This window comes from Sciurus carolinensis, chromosome 16 (genome assembly GCF_902686445.1).
Source record: "Sciurus carolinensis chromosome 16, mSciCar1.2, whole genome shotgun sequence".
Taxonomy (NCBI): Eukaryota; Metazoa; Chordata; class Mammalia; order Rodentia; family Sciuridae; genus Sciurus; species Sciurus carolinensis.
This window is the reverse complement of record NC_062228.1, coordinates 51,554,969-51,577,410: the sequence shown is the minus strand read 5'-3', so window position 1 is coordinate 51,577,410 and position 22,442 is coordinate 51,554,969. Positions and strand designations below refer to the sequence as shown.

Genomic DNA, 22,442 nt, shown 5'->3' with positions numbered 1-22,442 from the left:
ATGCGTGTGTGCACACGATGGAATAGTAAGCTCTGCACAAATGGGTTATAGTCACCTTTGTAATTCAGAGCACCGAGCACCAGGCCTGACACTCTGGGGATACTTCAGGCTTGCTTTTTTTCCTCCATTTTTTTTTAATGCACAAAAAAAGTTCAAAGCACCTAGCACAATGCCAAACACCTGGCAGGTACTCAATAATAGCAGCTATTATTAGTGTCATCGTCACACGTGCAACTGCTCTTCATCCCCCCCCCCCACACACACACAAATTATTTTGCAGATGAGGAAACTCAAGGTATAAAAAGAGTATGTGATTTGCCCACAGCACACAGCCTAGACTCAAAGCCGAGTGTGGCCTATTTTGCCGTCTGTGGTCCTCCCTCCTTCGTGGCTGCAGCCAGGTAGTAGGGGCCAGCAGTGGGGATGCTGGGGGTCCAGAAGGGGAGGGCAGTGGCCTGTAGGCAATGAGCAGATGCGATGCTGGGGGTGAGGATCAACTGGAGTGAGGGGAGTGTTGGGAGGGAGATGAAGCACCGGATGGGAACACAGCAGGCTCAGGGTGTCAGTTTTGTAGTCTGGTTGCTTCGAGGCTCAGGTAGGAGGTAGGCTGGTTTACCAAAGGCCCCTCACAGCACCGACAGCGCAAATCCCCAGAAGGTGAGTTCCCCCAACCCCACTTGGCACGGTAGACATCCTCCTCCACCACTATATTGGGCGAATAGGATGACAGGGGATCTGGCTCCAGTTCATTTGACAAACAGCCATTGAGCACTTACTCTGTGCCTTGTGCCGGACATTGGGGTAGTGCCATGAATGAGACCAAGTTCCTGCTCTCATGGCATTGGTCTTCTAGTGGAGGGAAAGATAAAGTAGACAAGAAAGTATACTTAAGAGCTAAGAAGGAAAATAAAGCAGGAAGGGGTGTGTTCAAAGATGATGTTATTTTAGACCGAGTGGTCAGGAAAGACCTGTCAGGGAAGTTGAGTTCTGAGCAGCAGCCCAAATGAAGTGTGGAGGTAAGCGCCTTCCTGACAAGGACACAGCAAGTGCCAAGGTCCTGAGACGGAACAAGGTTTAAAGAACAGCAAGAAGGCAAGTGACTTGAGCTTCTTGAGCCAGGAGAAAAGGAGTAAAAGTCAAACAGGCAGACAGGCACCAGCTTAGGTAGGACCTGTAGGTCAGGCAGAAGTTCTTTTAAGTTGTGAGGGAAGAATGACAGGATCCTGCTGGGTGATGAGGTGGCTCACACCCGCAATCCCAGTGGCTCAGGAGGCTGAGGCAGGAGGATTGCAAATTCAAAGCCAGTCTCAACAACTTAGCAAGACCCTGTCTCAAAATAAAAAATAATAATAAAAAGGGCTGGGGATGTGGCTCAGTGGTAAAGCACCCCTGGGTTCAATTCCTTGGTACAAAAAAAAGAAAGAAAGAAAAGTAAAAGAATAAGAGCCTCCCTCACTGTGGCAGATGAGGATTGGTCTGATTCTCAAAAACCAGGCCCCAGCCTCACTCCTTCCCTACGGGCCTTCTGACTTACTCATTCTCCACGATCCAGAGTTCCTGACAGGCTCTGTCACACGACCTCCCCAGAATGGAGACTCCTCTGGAACAAGGAAGGTCCTGACTCATTTGTGTGCTCTGGCACCAGCTTGGGCCTGGCCACAGGAGGACTCAGGAATCTGTAGAGTCCAGTAATTGCCAAGGGGAACTGAAACCCCTGACCCCAGCCTCCAGAAACTCTCCACTTGGGGACAAGTCATAACTTGCTTAACTCTCGCCAGTGGCCAAGAGATGGGGCCAGAGCAAATCAAGGCAGTGTATTCACCTCCCGGCCAGGCCTTCTGCACGGTTCCCAGAGTGGACAGGTAGAGCAGGAGGCCTCAGGACAGGTGGCCTACTCACCAGGGTCCTTTTCTCCAGGGTCTCCCCAACCTAACCTTCCTCCATACCAGGCTCCAAGAGATTCCTGCCTGGCTTAGTACCCAGCTCACAGTCCCTGTCTGGTCCCTCCTCAAACCCTTCCATGTCTATGTGGCACATCCAGAATAAATTCCAAGCCTCACGCCCTTTCCCAGTCGTGTCAAGCCTCCTCTCCTCCCTCCTGACATCCAGTGGCCCTGGCCTTCAACAGTGGTTGGGACATGCCACACCTGTTCAGGCCTCCGTGCCTGTGTAGAGAAAGTCCTCTGCCTCCCTCTGCCCCTGCGCCCTACTCACCTTTCAAGCTCTGCCTTGGCAAAATTTCCTGGACGTCCTCTCCCTCTGTGTTGTCCCAGCGCTTTGTGCACCCCCTGCCTGTCAGAGCCCAAGCCTGGGCCCAAGTTGGAGGGACCCCATTTCCCACCTAGGGACATGCCTAAAAGGGGTTTTCTAGAGGGATAGATAAGGGACCCGGAGTGGGGGCAGAGACATCTGAGTCCTGCATTATTTATACCTCTGTGGTGTGGTGAGCTTCGGGAGGGTGATGTGTCACAGTTAGAATCCATGTATGTGTCTGATTCTTAGCTTAAATGCCACTTTCTCTGAGGTGTTACACCTGACCCACCAATCCACACCACGTTACCGTCACTGTCCCCCAACAAACCCTTGTTCCTCTCCTTCCAAAATGCTATCACTGTTTATAGTCAACTATATACCAAGATCTGATCTGTGCCGGTCCTGTTGGCTCAGAGATCTTGGAGAGTGAGGCCCAGGCCTGTCTTGAAAACCACGGTTTCCATGGCCTTTAAGGCAGGGCCTGCCTCACGCAGAAGCTCTGGACCTATGTGATGAGGAAATTAATTTCAAAAACATTTCCGAACTTGAGCATCTACACATTTTCATTTCACTCTAAAGGGATGAGGCTAGACTAGCAGCCAGAATGTTTGTGTGCCATAACTCAGAACACGCTGATTTCGGTCACCGAGTGTGGCTTCCCGGTGGGATCTCTGAATGTGGCAAGTGTGCACTTATAGGCATTTGGGCTGCAGTGCTGCCACGTCTTAGTATCTGTATTTGTACATTTTTTTTGTTGAAAAGAATTCTCTACACGAGGAGCACCCTGGTGTTTTAGTATTTGTCTTGCCCTGTGATGTCCCCGTACCTACGTGCCTACATAGACATGGGTTTCCATACATGTGTGTATGTGTTACCCTTGTTTCCAAACCTGCTGTATCCATTTCAGTATTTTTGTAGACACATCCACAAATGTCTATGGACCTTCAAGCTTTAGTACCTAAAGCTTTTTCTAAGAGAATCTCTGACTGAGGACCCACTGGTGTATATACATGTCTTTCATGTGTTCTAGAATCTGTGTAGCTCTATTTCAGGAATACTGCATTCAATGCATGCATATTATTTCAGTATTTATCTATGCATCTGTTCAAGACTCATGTGGCATCTCTGGTTTGGAGATTGTTGTATACGTGTGTGTGCGTGCGCGCGTGTGTCAGGGGGTGATAGGGGCACATGTGTCTTTCTTCTCCTGGCTGCTGTTGCCTTCCTAGTCTGAAGTAGTACCTCTTCTCTCTCTCTCTCTCTCTCTCTCTCTCTCTCTCTCTCTCTCTCTCTCTCTCTCTCTCTCACCCACCCATGCTTATATGCGCCATGAAGATGGGGAGGAGGCCTGGGGTGTCAGCAAGCTCCTGTGTCACAAGGTTAATTTCTCCACAGCCAGGCAGGCTGGGCCCTGAGGGGAGTGGTGGGGGAGGAGCTGGTCCCCACAGCCCCTCTGATAAATATGTATTTGGGGCTGCTGTGCTCAAAGGTCATGGGGGGGGGGGAGAGGAGGAGGGGTGGTCTGCACTGTGCTGGGCTGCTAGGTCCCAGCCAAGCCCAGCATGGGTTGTGTGACACCCTCCAGAAAGATGAGGAGATTTGTGGAGATACCCCCTCATTCTGGTCTGGTCCACTCCATGCTCTGAGAGTGATATTCAAATTCTGGAGCAAGCAAGCACACAAGCCCATGCCCCCAATATCCAGACAGAGGCTTGAACAAATGCACAAAGACGGCCTCGTGGGCCACCAGACGCATGGACAGCTGAGTCCAGAGTCAGACCCATCCCTTCTCCCTCATCCCAATCTTCACTCCAATATATACATACACACATATATATGTATATTAGTGTGTATGTGTGTGTATACGTACACATATACACACACATGGATAAGCACACACGAGTGCATAGCATCTCACAATGAGAAATGTCCCTGCACATAACACACACACACACACACACACACACACACACACACACAGATGCACTTTGTGGGTAGGCTACATAAGGACGCATACCAAGAGTACTTAGACACAAAGTTCTACAGAGGCAGGTGCACACTGACAACTACAGATAAATGTAGAAACACACACACTCACACATACAAAGACCCCAAAACACCTACACCGAGAGGATGCATGATGGAGCCAGCCTGGGAAACTAACATAGCCTGCTCTGGCCCTTTCCCCAGTGAGGCAAGAATGGTCCATGGCCCCCCAGCCAGCTTCAGCCAAATGCGCCATCATTTGTCCAGCTCTGAGTCACATCAATTGTCGAGCCTCCCCTCCTCACTGACCAGCCATCTCAGCCATCGGCGGCCTCGGCCATTAGCCGGCTCTTGCCTTTGGCCTGCATTTGTTGAATTTCCCTTACCTGGCAGAACTGTCTGGACCAACGGAGCCCTTTTAGGGTCTGCCTGACCCTTTCCTCAAGGGAGTCTGATGTACCCTGTTGTGTGACCCTCAGCTCATGCCTCAGGGCGACCCCCCTTCTCAGCACACTGTTCAGACTGTCATTCTTCAATGACCGCTAGCCACAGTGGTTCTGGTGGATTTCCAGGCTGTGTCTGAGTGTGTGTGTGTGTGTGTGTGTGTGTGTAAGTCTGCTCGTAGGTATGTGTGTATGGGTAGTAGGATGGCTACAGCAGTGCTTTAAGTCAAAGGGAGTATGTGCGTGCATGTGTGTGTGTGTGTGTGTGCGTGTGTGAGAGAGACAAAAAAATAAGGGGTTAGAATGTCAGCAGCTGTGCTTGAAGTCAGAGTACCTGAGTGTACCGTTGTGCATACAAGGAGATAGGATAGCAGGAGCTATGCTTCACATATGTACACATGTGTGTACATGTGTGTGTGGGCCTGCTTTAATGCAGGAGTGGTTCGGTGCATGGTCTGGGCTCGGTGTGGGGGTCATGAGGCGCTGTCTGTCTTGGGCATGGGGGGCAGTATAGCAGGCATCTGTTTCTCAAGCAGTTGTGAGCAAGTGGAGTGTGTCTCTCAGACTCCGTTGCCTGTGTTTGTGAAAGTGACAGATGCTGCCTCCCTGGCCTCACTGCGGCGGATTAAGTCTGTGAATGCCACATGAGTCTGCACCCTGAGTGGGGGAGGGTCCCCAGCCTGCTCTCATACTGGTGGTGGGGGCACGGCCCTGTACATTAGAGGATCCTGGGGTGAGGGCTAAAGTACCCCCCTTATTAGTTTCTATGAGGGAGACTTGGAACAGATACTAGGATGAAGGTTCCTGTTTGTGTGCACACATGAGCACACTCATGTTCACATACTAGTCCATGTTGTCCAAGAAATATTGTCATGAGTTGCACACAAGGTGGGGGGGCGGGGAGAGAAGAGTGTGTGCATGACAGCTCCCTGCTGCTGGCCACATGAAGTACAAACTTCTCAGAGAAGCAACTGAGCCTCCATAAATGGGACCTTGCAATATAGGGACATGTCCCCAATCTGGGCTGCTTCTTCCTCATTTCTCTTGGCCATGTTACCGCATGTCCACCACTCCCCCTTCCTCAATGACTGAGCACCCCTAAAGATCCATCTCCTTGGCTAAACCCATGTCTTTCTCTCTCTTCAGATTCCTAATGAACTAGAAGCTCCCTTTGTGCTCACAGTACAGGCACCCAAAATTTTTTCTAAGGCAGAAATTGGTTCCACTCTAGAGCCCAGGCCCAGGTCAGTCAGTGGTTGGTGCCTAACAATGGTTTTTAGGTAGGAAGCCATCATGTACCATCACCCGATTACCTTGGAATTTATTATATTCATTTATTTGGTGATTCAAGTCCTCCAATAAATACCTTTGAATGCAAGGACTTTGTATGTGGGGTCACCACCTCCAGCCTCCTGAATATGTCAGAGCTAGGAAAGCTGCCTGCCCTGAAGATCTAAAGTTAGAGAGGTGGATGAGTGAGGGAAGATACACCTGCCTCCCAAGGCTACCACAGGCATCTGAGAAGATGGCACATGGCTTAGTAGGAGGAGTTGGGGGAAGGGAGGAAGTGAGGCAAGGCTCAGAGTCAGTGAGAGGAAATGGTGTTGGAGCAGGGCAGGCCTCGAAGGTCAGAGATCAGCATCAGGAATCAAAAAACCTTGGTTCTAGTACCAGCATGGGTGCTTATGGGCTGAATAATGTGGGTCTCAGGATCTTCATTTGTAAAAAGAGCACCATCAGAGCTGCTGCAAGAGCTGGGGAAATGTAAGGCGCACCATCAACATGATTATTATTAGATCAGAAGGTGTTGGGCCCAAGGGAAAATGAGGGACACATTTAGAAAGAATAGACCTCAGTCTGAGGAGACCCCACACCCATTCTCTCTTCTAACAGTTCTCCATACCCTGTGTTTCTCAACCATTTCCATCCTGAAGTATCCTGGAAATTAACCAGCACGTGCCATAGAAGGAAACTGCTCTCTTGTTCCCATCGATGTCCAAGCAGCCCCTAGCATGGCCATGTGTCAAGGGTCATATTCCACACATTATGATTATGCTGTACCAGGGATATGAAAGCTCTACCCAGTGGGGTGCTAAGGTTGGGGTCCTCTGCTTGGTTGTCACACTGGTGGGGGAAGAGGTTCTGGCCTAAGGGCCCTGCATGCAATGAGGGAGTATACGCAAACCAGATGGCAGGAGGCCCAGAGTAGCCACTGATGGACTCACTGGAAAAAAAATTCTGGCCAGCCAGCATGACGTCTAGGACGTACAGGCTAACAACCCTCTGTCACCCACAGAACATGGTGCAAGTGTACACTCAAGCATGTATATACACATACTGTGGCTGAGTTCTTTTCTACTACAGTCCCACAATAGACATCTTCCATTTTCCCTGTAAAGACTGGCAGACCTAAGTGACAGCTACCACAGCCCCCAAAGCTGTGGCAATGTAACCTGCCAGAAGGCTGGCCAGCAGCCTCAGGAAAATGGGGTCTGGACTTCAACAGGCATTGCCAGGCCTCTGTCCAGCATTACCTATAAATCAGGAAGTAGATGTGGAATCATATTAACAGCAACTGGAGACTCTGCTTCTGGCCCTGAATGGCTTCTCTCCTTGCAAGTCAGGCACCTGCTGACATGGGACACTTTGTGACTACCGAAGGGATAAGGAAGGTTTCGGTGGTCTGGCATACAGCAGAGAGGGAAGATCTCTCCTTGTTCTTTCCTGAACCCTTTGAGCTTGCTGTACAGGCATGCTGTCAAATCCACCCGCACGAGACCTTGGTGCACCCACACGTCCCTCGACACTCCACCCAGACCCGGCTTCACAAACCTACCCACTCTCTTACCTGGGACACACGTAGACCCCTAACAATAACATCGACAAAAATAATAGCTCCATGCAGGAATGGTACTTTCACATGTGACTTTCTTTAATGTGTACTCTCATGTGCGCACACTACATTCAGACTTAGTACTCACACACAGAGCCGCTACTCCAAACATGCTGCACACAAGAGTATCACGTCTACTGCTGATGCCAGACTCAGCACACAGACCTGTGCACATGTGGGTGCTTCCACACACAGAGCCAGAGATGGCCTCCAGAGTGTACACACAAGGGGTACATAAACATCAAGACAAGGGAGAGCCAGTACAAATACATGCACAGACTCCCTCTTGCATGCATGTCACCCACAGTGGGGACCCCAAGTACCTGATCCCCCAACTGAAAACACAAGTCACGATTCTACGCCTTTAGCTCCTCACTCTGCCAAGCCTCCTGGACACGGTCCTTCCTGAACACCTCTTGCTACGCACACAGGCCTTATACACATGGCACACAGCCGCCATAGTCTGACTCTGTACACACCGGTCCCCCACTGCACACCGACTGTACACTGTCCCCCTTGTACCCCGAGGGGTGGGGGAGACAAATTTTCCTGACAGGATGGCAAGAGACCAAAAGCACTGAGTTAAGTGGCTAATTGGGCCTTTCTCTCAATCCGGGGCGTACTCCCCAGTTCCACAGGCCCCAGGTGGAGGAAGAAAGTGGGGAGTGGTCAGCAGGACAGAGTCTTTCTTTTGGATCTTTTACCTGATACTCAAAAGCTCTAAGGACCCTTTCGTATGGTTACCCCCCACCCCACAATTTCCTCCCCTTTTCCCTTCCCGTTAGCTAACCATGTCATTTTCTTTTCTGTCCACACCCTTCTCTCTCAGTGGGGCTGAGTCCATAGCCACAAGCCCTCACTTAAGATTGTCCCCTCCCCCTCCCATACCCCAGTGAGCAACCAGCAGGACATCTCTAGAGGCCAGAAGGAAACAGGGGGTGGCACCAGAACCCCCAAGACAGACCCAGACCTGAAGCTAGAGAAAAGAGGGTAGAAATACGTGGAATTTCAGAATACAGGTTAGGCCCTGGTGGGAAGTTAGGGGATTCCTGCCTCTGCACAGAGCCCCTCTCCCTGGCACCCTGTTCAATGCTGATGCTGCAAAAGTGATGAATAAATGAAACTGAGGGAGGGGGAAGAGAGGATGGGCAACTGGGAAATGAGTGGCAGGAAGGAAAGAATGAAAGAAAAGGAAAAGGGGGAAGGGAAAAAAGAAAAAGAAAGGAAAACGGTGGAAATAAGGGAGACGGAAAAAGAAAAACTAAGGGGGGAAGGAGAAAGCTTTCAGTGAGAGTAGGAAGAGAAACTGGAAAATAGAAAGCAAAGCCAATAAAGGAAATAGAGGGGAGCTGAGAAAGGACATGAGAAGGGGAAGAAAACAGAAGGGAGCAAAGCAGCACCAGGAGGCAGCCAAAGGGGTTCCCCAAGTTACAGACTTTGCCTAGAGAGCTGAGGGGCACACCGCAGCTCCCCAACATCACTCTGGGGCCCTGGAGCTCTGCTTTCCACCTCTCCTCCTGTCTGAAACGCCACCGCCTCCCTGCGCCCCTTGCCTACTGTTTCCTTTTCTCATTTCCCACCCTTCCCGCTGTCCAAGGCACCCCATTCCTTTCTCTCACCCCCTCATTCCCACCCCCAGCCCTTTCTCATTAGCGGTGCCCTCTTACCTCTCCCCCCCATGCACCCTGCTTGCTTCAGAGCTTCAGACAGCATCACCAACCAATATCCTCACCATCATCACACTAAACCGGCCCCCACACCCCCAGGAAAGGAGAGAGAGAGGAAAAAAAAAAAAAAAAAAAAAAAAGCAGGCGGCACCGCCACCAGCCCTGACCCCCTCCGCCTCATTTTCTCCACAGTTACCCCTTCCTTAAATGTAGGGTCAAAATGTGAGTCCCACCCAGCCCGGGGAGCCTTCCCCAAGCGCTGCAGCCGGTCGGAGCAGATGCCACCTCGCCTCTCTTCTCCCATCTCGCTCCTTTTTGTGTGCGGTGGCCCCAGCAGCAAGGTTTTTTATTTTCATCATCTTTTTATTGGTATTATATTTTCTTTTTCTTTTCTTTATTTTTTGGCCCTGGGGCGGCAGCGACGAAGCGGCCGCTGCTCGTCTCCTCCGCCAGCTCCGGGCTTGTCTTCGGCTCTTTCTCTAGCCTGCACTCCTCTGCCTGCCTCCTTTCTCTCCTCTATCTCGGCTCGCGCTCCTCCGTCCTTTCAGCTCCGTCCTCTGCCGACTGCCCTCTCCTCTCTCTACTGCCTCCCCCTCCGCGCCTCTCCTTTCCCCATCCTTCTTGCCCCTTCTCCCCCTTATTTTTTTTTATCTCCCCCTTCACCTCCTTTCCGTCCCCATTTCTTCCCTTCCCTCCCCCCCATCTGTCCACTGGTTCCCTTACTGCCACCAACAGAAAGCCGACCCCCCCCTCCCGCTAACCCCCAAATAATAAAAATACCCAGCCAGGGGGCAAAGCTCGGCGCCGGGCGCCGGGAGGGAGGCGAGAGGGCCGGGGCCAAAGCGGCGGCGGGCAGCCGGAGCGCGGTGCAGAGTGAGCGGCGCCCGCCCGGCTCCCGCCCGGAGAGCTCACTGCAATAGGCCGAGCCGGCTGCATTAAGCTTCTTGCAATCAATAAAGCGCGGGTCAGATTATGCAAAGCGCAGATATTAATATGCAAAGTTTTAAAGATTTTTAAATGGAAGGGCGAGCGCGGCGCGGGCGGGCGGGCAGGGGCTGCGAGGGGAGAGGGAGGAAGGGAGGGCGGGCGGGCAGGCGGGCGCGCAGGCGAGCTGGGGAGAGGAGGAGGCTGCCCGCCGCCCGCCCGCCCGGCTGCGCCGCGCCGCCTTGCCTTACCGCTGCTCCCATCGGTAGGCGCCGCTGTCTTCGCCATGCGCGTCAGCTGCACGGCTCCGAGGGGATGGCCGAGGAGGAGCCGCCGCCGCCAACGCTACCCCCGCTCCCGCTCCCGCTCCCGCGCCCGCTCGCTGCCTGCTGCTGGCGCTGCTCTGGCCGCTGCTCCTCGCCTGAGCTGCCGGCGCGAGCCCAGGCGCGCGCCATCCCCGGCTCCCACCTTGTCCCCATGGCAACCCCGGGCCCAAGGATGCTCAGAGAGAGAGCGCGAGTGAGAGAGCGAGGGGGGAGAGAGGGAGAGGGAGAGGGCGGGGAGCGCAGGGGACACAGAGGCAGGGAGAGGCCCGAGACCCACAGAGACACAGAGACAGAGACTCAGAGATATGCTGAAACAGAGACACAGAGACAGAGAAGGGTGGGGAACAGAGGGGGGACATAGAGACAAGGAGAAGCTCTGAGACTAACAGAGACCCACAGAGATATCAGAGACACACAGAGACAGAGGAAAGGAAGAGGGGCAGGGAGTAGAGAGACACTCAAAGGCAGGGAGAGACTCTGAGGCCCAGAGACTCACAGAGACACCCAGAGACCGAGAGATGCTCAGTGGCAGAGACACAGAGACAGGCAGAAACAGATACAGGAACACAGATATGTAGGGGAGCAAGAGAGAGGTGGGACCTGAGGGCCACTCAAAGGCAGGTTCTTCCTGCCCCTAAAACCTAGAAACTCAGAGAGACACCAGAGACAAAGAGGAAAGGAAGAAGGCAGAGTATGGGTAGTACAGGGTACATGGAGGCAGAAAGAGACTCATAGAGCAGACAAATGTCCAGAGACCCACAGAAACATACAGATACAGGCACAGACTGCAGGGGGTAGGGAGCTGATCAGAACATAAAAAGAGAGAGGCACCAAGAATCACAGAGACACCCAGAAAAAGAGAGATAAAGAAAAGAGGGCCACTCAGAGAGAGATGCAGAACCAGAAAGCACAGAGAAGCAGATACACAGAGACAGGGAGATACTGTACACACACACACACACACACACATTCATACACACATATGTGTGTGTGTGTGTGTGTGTGTGTGTGTATGTATGTATATATGTATATATATATATATATATATATATATATATGAAGAGACAGACAAAAAGATAGATAAGAGACACGCAAGAGTCAGTCACAGGAGGGAAAAAAAACACAGAGGGAGAGAGTGGCAAGGCAGAGTTGGAGAGATACAAAGAGAGAAAAATAGAGAGAGAGAAAGAGATAAGAGAGATAGAGACCCACAGATGCAGAGAAATATGAAGAGCCATTGAAAGAGAGAGAGGTACAATATCAGAAAGACACCAACAGAGAGACTATAAGATACAGAGAGAAAAAGAGATAGAGGCAGAGTCAGACAAGGAGTCAGATAATTAGTGAGATGTGAACAGAAACACAGAGAAATATACATAAGTTTTCTGAGGGCTGACCTAAGAAACAAAAAGAAATGTGCAAAGAGAGAGGCCAAGACATTAAAAAAAAAAAAGACAAAAATAAATAAGGAGACAGTAAGGGACAGAAAGCAAAAACAGAAACTTAGACAAAGTGATACTGAGAAACAGATACACAGAGAGACATGGACAGAGACTGCAAGAAAGAGACAGGAACAGAGAAACCTAAGGAGAGAGAGATATAGCCAGATGGAGAAGACACTGGAAGGGGCTTTCTGGTGGACAGAGATCCACAGGGAGATACAAGACAGAGATAGGAAGAGACAAATGGAGAGTAAGACATAAAGAATGAGACCTGGAAAAGACAGGGATGGGGTACAAAGATACAGAACCAAGAGAAAGCAGTAAAGCTCAGGCTGAGGTGAGAGAGAGTCCAGAAGGGTGACAAGAGGGTCTAGGGACCACCAAGGAGAGAGGGCAGGTGGGAGGGAGGAGGGGGAGGGAAGAGAGGAGGGCAATGCTGGTTCATAGAGCACCTCTCTTGTGCCAGGCACAGTATTGCTCCAAAAGAGGGATGAAGGAAAAGCAGAATGGGAAGGGGCCCTGGACCAGGCAGGGAAGGTCCTTGTAGGGTAAGTGGAAGGCGTGTAACTCCCGCCCCCTGCTGGTGGGGGCACGGAGGTACAAGAAGGAGGGTGGGGGCAACGAGTAGTACTCAGACCTGGGAGGGGGTCTGGAGGGAGGAGGAAGAAGGAGGAGGAGGAGGAGGTGGACTCGGGCACGCGCAACGCGCAGTCCTGCTTATCAACCGCATCCACCCTTGGCTTTGTTACTGGCGCGTCTGTCCTTCCTTCCTGAGTGGGCACACAGGACCCTTGGGAGGTGTGCATGAGAAACACGAGAATCACCAACTGCCCACGTGTGCAGGAAAGCTCCCGGAGACCTACATGGCAAGTGCGTAAAAGAAATAAATACAGGAAACACCTACCCTGCGGGCATACAAAGTAAGTACCTGGGACCTGTGCAGCGTGTGCATACTAGACACGCAACTACCTACTATTCCCCGTATAGAACAGCCTCTTGGGACCCACACTGGATGCACAACACACATGAATGCAAGAAATATCTACCCCTGCACATACAAAATAGGTACAGGGACTTATGCAACATGTACATAATAGTCACAAAACCACATAAGCACCCCTCTACAGGGTCCACAGTGTGCACACAACACAAATGAATACAGGGAATCCCCAACCCACCTGGGCACAAACTTGGTACATGGGACTATTGGTACATGAGCATAAGGGACACAGAACAACCCAGTAGCCACGTACCAACAGATTCCCAGGACCTATACTGTGTGTGCACATCAAAAATAAACTGAGAAAGTTCTCCCTCCCCACTGTCTAGAAAATAGGCACATTCACCTAATAGACCTAATTGATAGGAACATAAACAGACACCCATGAGAAGGTTCTGGGAACCCACAGAATGTACATAACACAATAAAACATAAGAAACACCCACCACACTTTCATACAAAGGCACATGGGGTCCCAATAAGGCGGGAACTCGAAAAGTGTGTGTGTGTGTGTGTGTGTGTGTGTGTGTTGCTGTAGATTGAACCCAGAGCCTTGCACAAACTAGGCAAGCACCATACCACTGAACAGCCCCAGACCTTTTTTATAAATTTTGAGACAGGGTGTCGCTAAATTGCCAAACTGGCCTCAAACTTGCTATCCTCCTACCTCAGCCTCCCAAGTAGCTAGGATTACAGGCATGTGCCACCAGACCTAGCAATGAATGCTCTCAATTATGTGTGTGTGTGTGTGTGTGTGTGTGTGTGTGTGTGTGTGTATCTGAACATCTCTAGACAAATGCATATGTTCACCAATGCAACATGTCTGTTCATGCATCTGTGGCCACCCATGTGTGTGTAAGTGCGCATGTGTGTGTGTATATGTTAGTGTCTGGATCACAAGTCTTGGGTTTCCTTACAACCCCTGGGGATAAAGGGGGTAAGATAAGGAAATGGAGGCACACAAAGAGGAAGGGGAGGAAACTGGAAGAAGAAAGGAAGTGGTGGAGAGAGAAGGAAGAAAAAGAAAAAAAAATGGTAACTTTACCTGTAATTTCAGCAACTCGGGAGGCAGAGTTGCCCAGACTGGGCACACAGCACTACCCTACCCCATCTCAAGAGTGAGAGAGAGAGAGGGCGGGGGAGACCTGTAGGGGAAGAAGGCCCTGAGGACCCAGGCACAGGGAGGGAGGGGAGGGGAGGAAGGAGGACAACAGGGACTGGAGGAGAATGGGTGAGAGGAAGGAGAGGCAGCTGGGGAAGGAGGAAGGCAGATGACTGGGGACTGGCGGGAATGGTTAGGAGAGCAGCGTGAGGATGTCAAAAGAGGGAAGGGGCCTGGGAAGCGGGAGAGGAGAGAGAGAGAAGGCGAAGGCCAAGGGAAAGCGTAAGAGACAGAGGACTTTCTGTTCTGTGTGAAATGTAGTGATCCCCCCACTAAGCACTGCCTTTGGGAAAATGTTTGAGGTGGGGCAGGGAGGAAGGGGATGAAGGGAATTGAAAAAGAGAAAGGAAAAGAAATCATAACTTAGCTCCCAGGACGGGGCAGTTGGCTACCTTCATCATCCTAAAAAGGGGCTCAGACAGAAGGGCCCTGAGGTACAGAGAGAGGTACACAGAGACACAGGGAGGGTCCTGGAAAGAAGGCTTTGTGGTGTTGAGAACTCCAAAGGTCAGGAGGAGGCTGGGAAACTGAGGACCAGGGGGAGGCAAGCAGGATGGAAAGGCGCTGGGGAGCCAGGATCCGCTGAGGGGAAACAACCCGGTAAGTGGTGGAGCAGTTGGAGTGTGGGGCAAAGGCTGCCAGCATCTTGACACGGGCTTCCTTATGTACTTTCCAGCTTCCTAAGCCCTCCTAGGTCTGCCCTCCCCAGGGCATTCGGTTCAGTTCTATGTAAGGAACATGTATGAAGCCAGGGCCAGTGGCACATGCCTGTAATCCCTGCAACTTGAGGGGCTGAGGGAAGAAAATTGTAAGTTCAAAGCCAGTCTCAGCAATTTAGCAAGGCCCTAAAGAGACCCTGTCTCAAAATAAAAAATAATTTTATAAAAGGGCTGGGGATGTGACTCAGTGGTTAAGCACACCTGGGTTCAATCCCCAGTACCTTAAAAAAAAAAAGTGAAGTGAAAGAAGCTAGATGTAGATGTTACTGTAGGGCTCCATTTATATGAAATTCCAGACAAAGCAAAACTATCATGACAGAAAAGCAGTTCGGTGGTTAAAAGGGCTGAGTGGGAGGAGGGGACTGATAGGCAAAGGGACAGGAGGAAGCCTGTTGAGTTAATGGAAATGTTTTATAAAATGATTGTAGTGGTTACATCAAACTGTGTGTGTGTGTGTGTGTGTGTGTGTGTGTGTGTGTGTGTCTAAACTCATCAAACTAAACACTTAAAATTGGTGTATTTTATTGTATGTAAATTACACCACAATAAAGCTGACCACAAATAACCAAGTAATCACAAATCAGAACATAAAGAGAAGGGGTTGGGGATGGGGTTCAGCACTTGCCTAGCACATACAAGACTATGAGTTTGATTACCAGTACCACACACACAAAAAGGGAAGTTATCTATGGGAGCCAAGAGAAGGTGGATGTGGTGGTCATGTCTGTAACTAGGGAGGCTGAGACAGAAAGATCACAAGTACAAGGCCAGCCTCAGCAATTGAGTGGGACCCTCAGCAACTTAGAGAATCCTGACTCAAAAATTTTAAAATAAATAAACAAGGGACTGGGGATGTAGCTTAGTAAAATGCCCCTGGGTTCAATCCCTAGAACCCACACACATACTAAAAAGAGAAGGTGGAGAGGGCAGTGAGGGAAGGCCTCTGGGAGGAGGTAAAAACTGAGATTAGACCTGAAGGCTAAGGGGGAGGTAAGTAGAGGAAGTGTTTCTGTGGAGGAAGGGCTTTCACATGAAAGCAGGTGAGACCTGAAAAAATTTCAGCTTGTTTGTGGACATAGAATGCAAAGTAGGACTAACAATAAATGAGAGTGAAGAAAATCAAGATCCAAAATACGAAACTATGACTGTTGGAAGTACCGTGTTGAAGTAGCCCCATCTGCATACCAAAGGCCCACTAGAGGTAAACTATTAAAACAGTTCTGGGAATTTCTAATCCATCACCTGTCTACCCCACCGAAAGAATCTCCTTTTTATTTTCCTTCCTAGAACTTCTTCCCTACTCCCTTCACTCAGGAATGTCCTCCCCACTAGGAAACAGCCTCTGCCACAAACTAAGCCCCCAGTACCTGCTCACATCTTCTTGCAGCTTGCTGGCCCCAGTGAATTCCTCTTCCCTGGATTCCATGTGGCCCGCTGCCCCCTGGTGGCTGGAGAGATGCATTACTGAGGATGAAAGGACAGCTTGATCCAAGCCCAGGCCATCTCGGCCCTTCCAGAGCCCAGTCCAGACCACTGCAATCACTGTCCCTGCTCTTAGGCAGCCTACATCTTGCTAAATCTAACAGACACTGCTCAGTCCTACCTGACTCTCCTTCTCTGCAGCATGTAGTACAACCATCTTTGAAAAATCCTCTTAACAACTAAGAAACTTCCCTGTCTTGGTTTAGTTGTCTGGACAGTTCTCCCATGGTGAATCATTCCTTCCCACAATAGCTTTCTTGATGTTGCCAATAATAAATTTGTCTTTTAGTTCTTTCTCCTAAGTTGCAAACCTGGATATCCAGCCATCTCCTGGAGGTCCCCAGAACACTTCAAAATCAACACATCCAATCTGAACATGTCACTTTCCCCATCCCATGGTAACATTGCCATCCAATCTGGCATTTAAGTCAGATAAACGGCCCTCATCTTTCACCTATTCCTCTTCATCATTTTCACATCCAGTCAGATTCAAAATTCCATCCAATTCATGTATTTCTTTAACATTAAAATGAATCTTATACTGCCAATCATCAACACGTTTTTTATTAAGAACAGCAATTCCATTGAGTTCATACTTTCAAATCCATCTCCTCTTCTCTTACCTTCTCTAGTGCCCTAGTTCCAGCTCCACAGCTCCCACCTGGCCCACTGCATCTGTTGCCTACCTGGCCTTCTAGTCTCCAGTCCTTCCTTTCAAGTCCATCTTGCACTAGCCACCAGGGTGATCCTTCTATGATGTGGCTCTGATCAAATCACTCTTCTGCTTCAATTTCTTCTTATCCTGTTGCTGACAGGACACAAGCAGAACTCCTCAGCCCACTTTCAAGTTCCTTCATAATACTGGGTGCCCTCCCCCTCTAGTCACCACCCACTGTGCACTTAGAGTCCAGCTACACCAGACCACTACCACATCCTTGAATCTGCCTCCTATTGCCTCCTGGCCTTTGCACATGTGGTTCCCTATAACTGGAATATCTGTCCCACTCTTCTCTCCCTGGCTAACTTTTATTCAACCAGCTCATGCATCATACTCTATTGTAAATCTCCAGGTGATAGATTCACCCATTCAGTACACACAGTTGAGGATGTATGTACGTACAACTTCCATGGAAGGTGCTGGAGACACAAAGGGAAATGGGATCGAGTTCTTGACATCAAGGGTTCATGGTCCACTAAGAGGGACAAATACATATTAAAAAAACACAACCACACTCTCGGCTGGGACACAAAACTAGCCTGGGGGAGTTTTCTTGGGTTTTAAAGGGGAAATGGTCCTCTCAAAGAGCAGAAGAAGGCATTAAAATCAAAGAGGACAGCATGAACAAAAGCATGCATGTTAGGAAGAGTGGGTAGTGTGCAGGCAGGTGGCTGGGGTAGCTAAAGCCTAAACCATAAGAGAGAGAAGCTGCTGGAGAGGCTGGCTGGGGCCTGCTCATTAAGCGTCTTTTGATCACAGAAGCCATGGGGAGCCATTGGAGGGTTTTGATCCAGGAAAGCTTTGCATTTTTGAGAGAATGCATTTGAGGGGACAGGAGTGGAGATGAGAAAAATCAGGAAGCTGCTGCAATGGCCTAGGTAATGGCCATTGCCAATGTAAAAACTGGGTATCTTACCATTGGTATCAGCGGCATATAGGAGACAATAGATTTGAAAAACCTAGAGGTATGTCAAATCAGAGGGACTCCTTTATAATATGAGGGTGAGGAAGACAGTGGTGTCCAAGAAGATGACTACAGTTCTCATTTGGATGCCTGGAGGGATGAAGGTGCCATTCAGAGATGTGGGAGAAAATAGGAGGAGGCACAGAATTTATTCAACCTAGTTCTTTTTTGAACCAATTCTGTCTGAGGATACTATGGACCTAACCCTGATCCAGCAAAGCGTTAGTTAGAGTGGTTCTGTAGTCTATATTAGAATATATTCATATGCAAAATATCTTGAAGAGAAATCTGGGGTGCAGGTTTGGGCAACACCAGCATAAAGCTGATAGTTAAAATCATGAGTCAATGATTGATCTTAGAAAGCATATGTAAAATGTGAAGGGCTATGGGCCAAGGGAGCCCAGAGGAAGACCACATTTCAAAGGTAGACAAAGGAAAAGGAATTTTAAAGAAGGTGTCAGGGAAGAAGGCAAAGAACCATGAACGTGCTACATCATGGAAGCTGTGGTAAGCAGTCATTTATTAGAGGGCTCCCAGTGACCCATCTTCTGGATATCACTCCCGAGATGAGGTTATAAAAAGAGTAAGGGAACTGGGGGTGCAGCTAAGTGGTAGAACAAATGCCTAGCATGCACAAGGCCCTAGGTTCCATTCCCAGCACTGCCAAAAAAAAAAAAAAAAATGGCTTTCATGTCTGTCTGTCTCCCCTTCCATCCCTCTTTGTGTCAGATCACTTGCTCTGGGGGAATCTATGTTTTACTAGTCCCCAACAACCCAAGCCTTCACAAGAGACCACTGCTCCTCAGCTAATTTGCTCCTGGATTCCTAACCCACAGACTATTAACATTAATAATAAACACTTGTTGTTTTGAAATGCTAAGTTTGGGGTTGATTCATTATGCAAAAGTTAAGGCAGGAGGGCTGGGATTGTTTGGGGGGCTCAATGGTAGAGCGCTTGCCTAGCATGTGTGAGGCACTGGGTTCGATTCTCAGCACCACATATAAATAAATTAATTAAATAAAAGTCCATCAACAACTAAGAAAATATTTTTTAAAAAAGTCAAGGAAGGAAAGATTTTCAACATAGTAATACTGGTCAGGGGAGTCTAAAAGCACACATGAAAACAGAAGTGAGCTGGGTACAGTGGCACATGCTTATAATTCCAGCAACTTGGGAGGCTGAGGCAGGAGGATTGCAAATTCCAAGACATCTTGGTAACTTATTAAGACCCAATCTCAAGGTTAAAAATAAAAATGGGGGGCTGGGGTTGTGGCTCAGTGATAGAGTGCTTACCTAGCATGCCTGAAGCCCTGGGTTCAATCCTCAGCACCACATAAAAATAAAGTAAAGGTATTGTGTCCTTCTAAAACTAAAAAATATATATAAAAAAACTGGCTGGGGATGTAGCTCAGTGGTAGAGTACCCATGATTTCAATTCCCAGTACTTTAAGGAGAGGAAAAAAAAAGAAGACATGTCCTTGGATTTGGCAAGAGGTCATTAACATACTCAATGTGAATGGTTTCAGTCAGTTGAGACGCACATTGGCAGTGAAGGCTGTGGCTGGTAAGGAGAGCTCTGCTGTTTAGACATCCATTGTTTTTGCCTGCCCAGCAACCATTTCCCCATCATCTATCACAGCTCCCTGACTTTTCTCTGAGTAACCATCATGGCCTACAGAATGCATTTCCATGAGACTGTCCATCAAGAAGGCCAGCTGTCCACAGGCCAAGGGAAGGACACATGATTCAAGTTGTACCAATCAGAAGCTCTCCCTGGAATTTGAATTGTGAGCTTACGTGACAGGAGGCCCAAACCTGGTTGGAGCTGATTCATGCTGCAGCCAGGGCCCTAAGGAAACTGCCATTCTTTCCTGCTACTTTGATTCTCACTACTGCCCTGGTTTTGGTCTTTTCTGAAGCCTGGTTCTTCAGTCTCTCACTCTGTTGGGGATGCCACCCTCATTTCCTTCTAATAAATTTCTTTCCTGTTTAAGGTAGCAGGAGTCAGTCTCTGTTGCTTGCAGCCGAAGAACCCTAACTCATACATGTTCTTTCAAGAATTTGGGGTGAGAGGAGGAGGAAAACAAAGGAGAAGCACTAGAGGAGCACAGAGTAGAGGGAGACAGTTTTTTGGTGAGTTTTTAAGATGGTAGAAATTTTATTTGCTGAGGAGGAGGAAGGAGTGGGAAGGATGTAGAAACACAGAAGGGAAGAATAATGGAATATTGTTCTGAGGAGTCATGATGGATGGGCAGTGCACAGGTGGAGAGGTGGGAGTAGAACAGAGCCTTGAGAGGTAAAGCAAACATGGGTGTGGATATGTGTAGCTTGAATAGGAAGCTGAAGGAAATCTTGACTGATTTGCCTCAATTTATTTGTTGAGACTGAAAGGGTAGGATTGGGAGGGATATTTAAGGGACAACAGTGACTGAGATGGGACTGATCAAGAAATTAAGAATGAATCTACCAGGGTCACTTTGCCACCATTTTTCTTTCTTAAAAAAATAAAAAAAGATTGAATGGGGGGACTAACCACTGAGCAACATCCCCAGCCCATTTTTATTTTTTATTTTGAGACAGGGCCTCTCTAAGTTGCTGAGGCTGCCTCAGCCTCCCAAGCCTTTAGGATTACAGGCATGCGCCACCACGTCCAGCACCACCATTTTTCATTGAGCCAAGTTCACCTCCCTGGACCAGGACTGGGCAATGCTGTCAGATGAGGCCAAAGGGTAAGTATAGGAGGGAACTGAGTGTGTGCTGCTCATTTTCCACTTACCCTCCACCTACATGGATGGCATCATCTGGGCTCCCTTGCCCTCAACTTCTAATTAGGTTCTCCCTAAGAAAGGCACCAGCAGGGCATTAGAAAGTAGAAAAAGAAAGCATTCTACTCCCAGCTCTGTTTCTTGGCTCTGGCAGTGGCTGTGTGCTGCCCTCCCGCAATTCCAGCTATTCTCAGGCGTGTTCCGTGGCTCTCACAGAACTCAGTAATACCCTTTCTTTTCCTCGCCCCTTCAGACCGAAGGGTGGCCACAGCTTCCTGCTGCCTAACCTCCCTTGTTGGTTCCCTCAACCCTGCCCACACCTCTGCAAATGGTCCCTTCATTAAATTATCTTCAAAATCTCAGCTGTGGTGCCTTCTATTTCCTGCTGGGACCCTGACTATTAGAATGTCAGTGGGAGAGATCAGATGGTTCACTATAAGGTTCTGGCTGGGCAGGGAATGGAGAGAAGCCAGGAGGGGTCTGGCAAACTGGCAGACCACAGAGGGATCAAGGGAGTGGAACTCCCTATGAGTTGATGCTACAGGTGTGATAGCCAAGAGGGTCTGTCAGACATGGAAGGCGGGTGCTGGGATCAGAGAGCAAAATACTAGATTTTGAAGGCATGGAAGATGGTACTGGGTTGTAGTCAAGACCAGGGATTTTTAATTTGGGACTCAAAGTCCGATCATAAAATCTTGGCTCTGCCGCTTTACTAAATGTATCACTTTGGCAAGTGACTTCACCTGAATGTGTATCCTCATCTGCAAAATAAGGATACCAATACCAAACTCACAGGTTGGTGCAAAGGATAAACACATGTAAAATGTTTGACACAGTGCCTGGCATGTGGTGTACTCAGTAAATGTCCACTAAGTATGCTGCACTTGTGGGTAATGACTCAATCGTGAGAGTGGATGGCTGGAATGGGATGAAAGTCACCAGAGATGAGGTGGAAAGAGCCTGTGTGGCTAGATAATTGGAAAGATGGATCATCACAAAGCAGGACAACACAGTTTTGGGTGGAGAGGGAAACTCGGCCACTCCATCCACTTGCAGACCCTCAGGTTCCTCATTCGAGAAAGAGCAAAAATTGGGCTGGGGATATAGTTCAGTTGGCAGAGTGCTTGTCTTTCAAGCACAAGGCCCTGGGTTCAATCCCCAGCACTGACAAAGAAAAAAAGAAAGAAAGAAAATATCACAAGCAAAAATTAATCATTGAGGAGAAGAAATACAAATCACAATGATATGCTACCACACATCCTCCAGATGGTCAGAATTAAAGTATCTGATAATATCAGATGCTTTGGTGAGGGCATGAAGCAAAGGTTCCTCTCATTCAGTTTTGGTGTCAGAGTACACTGGCACAGTCACTTTTGAAAAATAGTTCAAAGCCAAATCTGGTGGCACAAGCCTGTAACCCCAGTGACCTGTGAGGCTGAGACAGGAGGATCACAAGTTCAAGGCCAGCCTCAGCAACTTAGCAAGACCCTAAGGAACTTAGTATGGCCCTGTCTTAAAATAAAAACTAAAAAAGGGCTGAGGATATGGGCTCAGTGGTTAAGTACCACCTGGGTTCAACCCCCAGTATTCCCCTCCCAAACAAAGAAAAGGAAAAAAAAAAAAAAAAAAAAAAAAAAAAAAAGCCATGGGAGGTGTTTTCAGTTGCAGGGGGTAGTTGGAAGTTGTGACCAGGAAAG

At 49.1% G+C, this 22,442-nt stretch overlaps 1 protein-coding gene across 1 annotated transcript in view; it reads right to left on the bottom strand.

Annotated features, from left to right (window-relative positions):
- Positions 1-10,434, bottom strand: part of Pou2f2 (POU class 2 homeobox 2) — a 74,164-nt gene extending 63,730 nt beyond the window's left edge. The window contains exon 1 of the mRNA XM_047529922.1: positions 10,418-10,434. The gene's annotated coding sequence lies outside the window, so the exon portion shown is untranslated. The remainder of the gene's footprint in view (positions 1-10,417) is intronic.
- Positions 10,435-22,442: the final 12,008 nt, after the last annotated feature.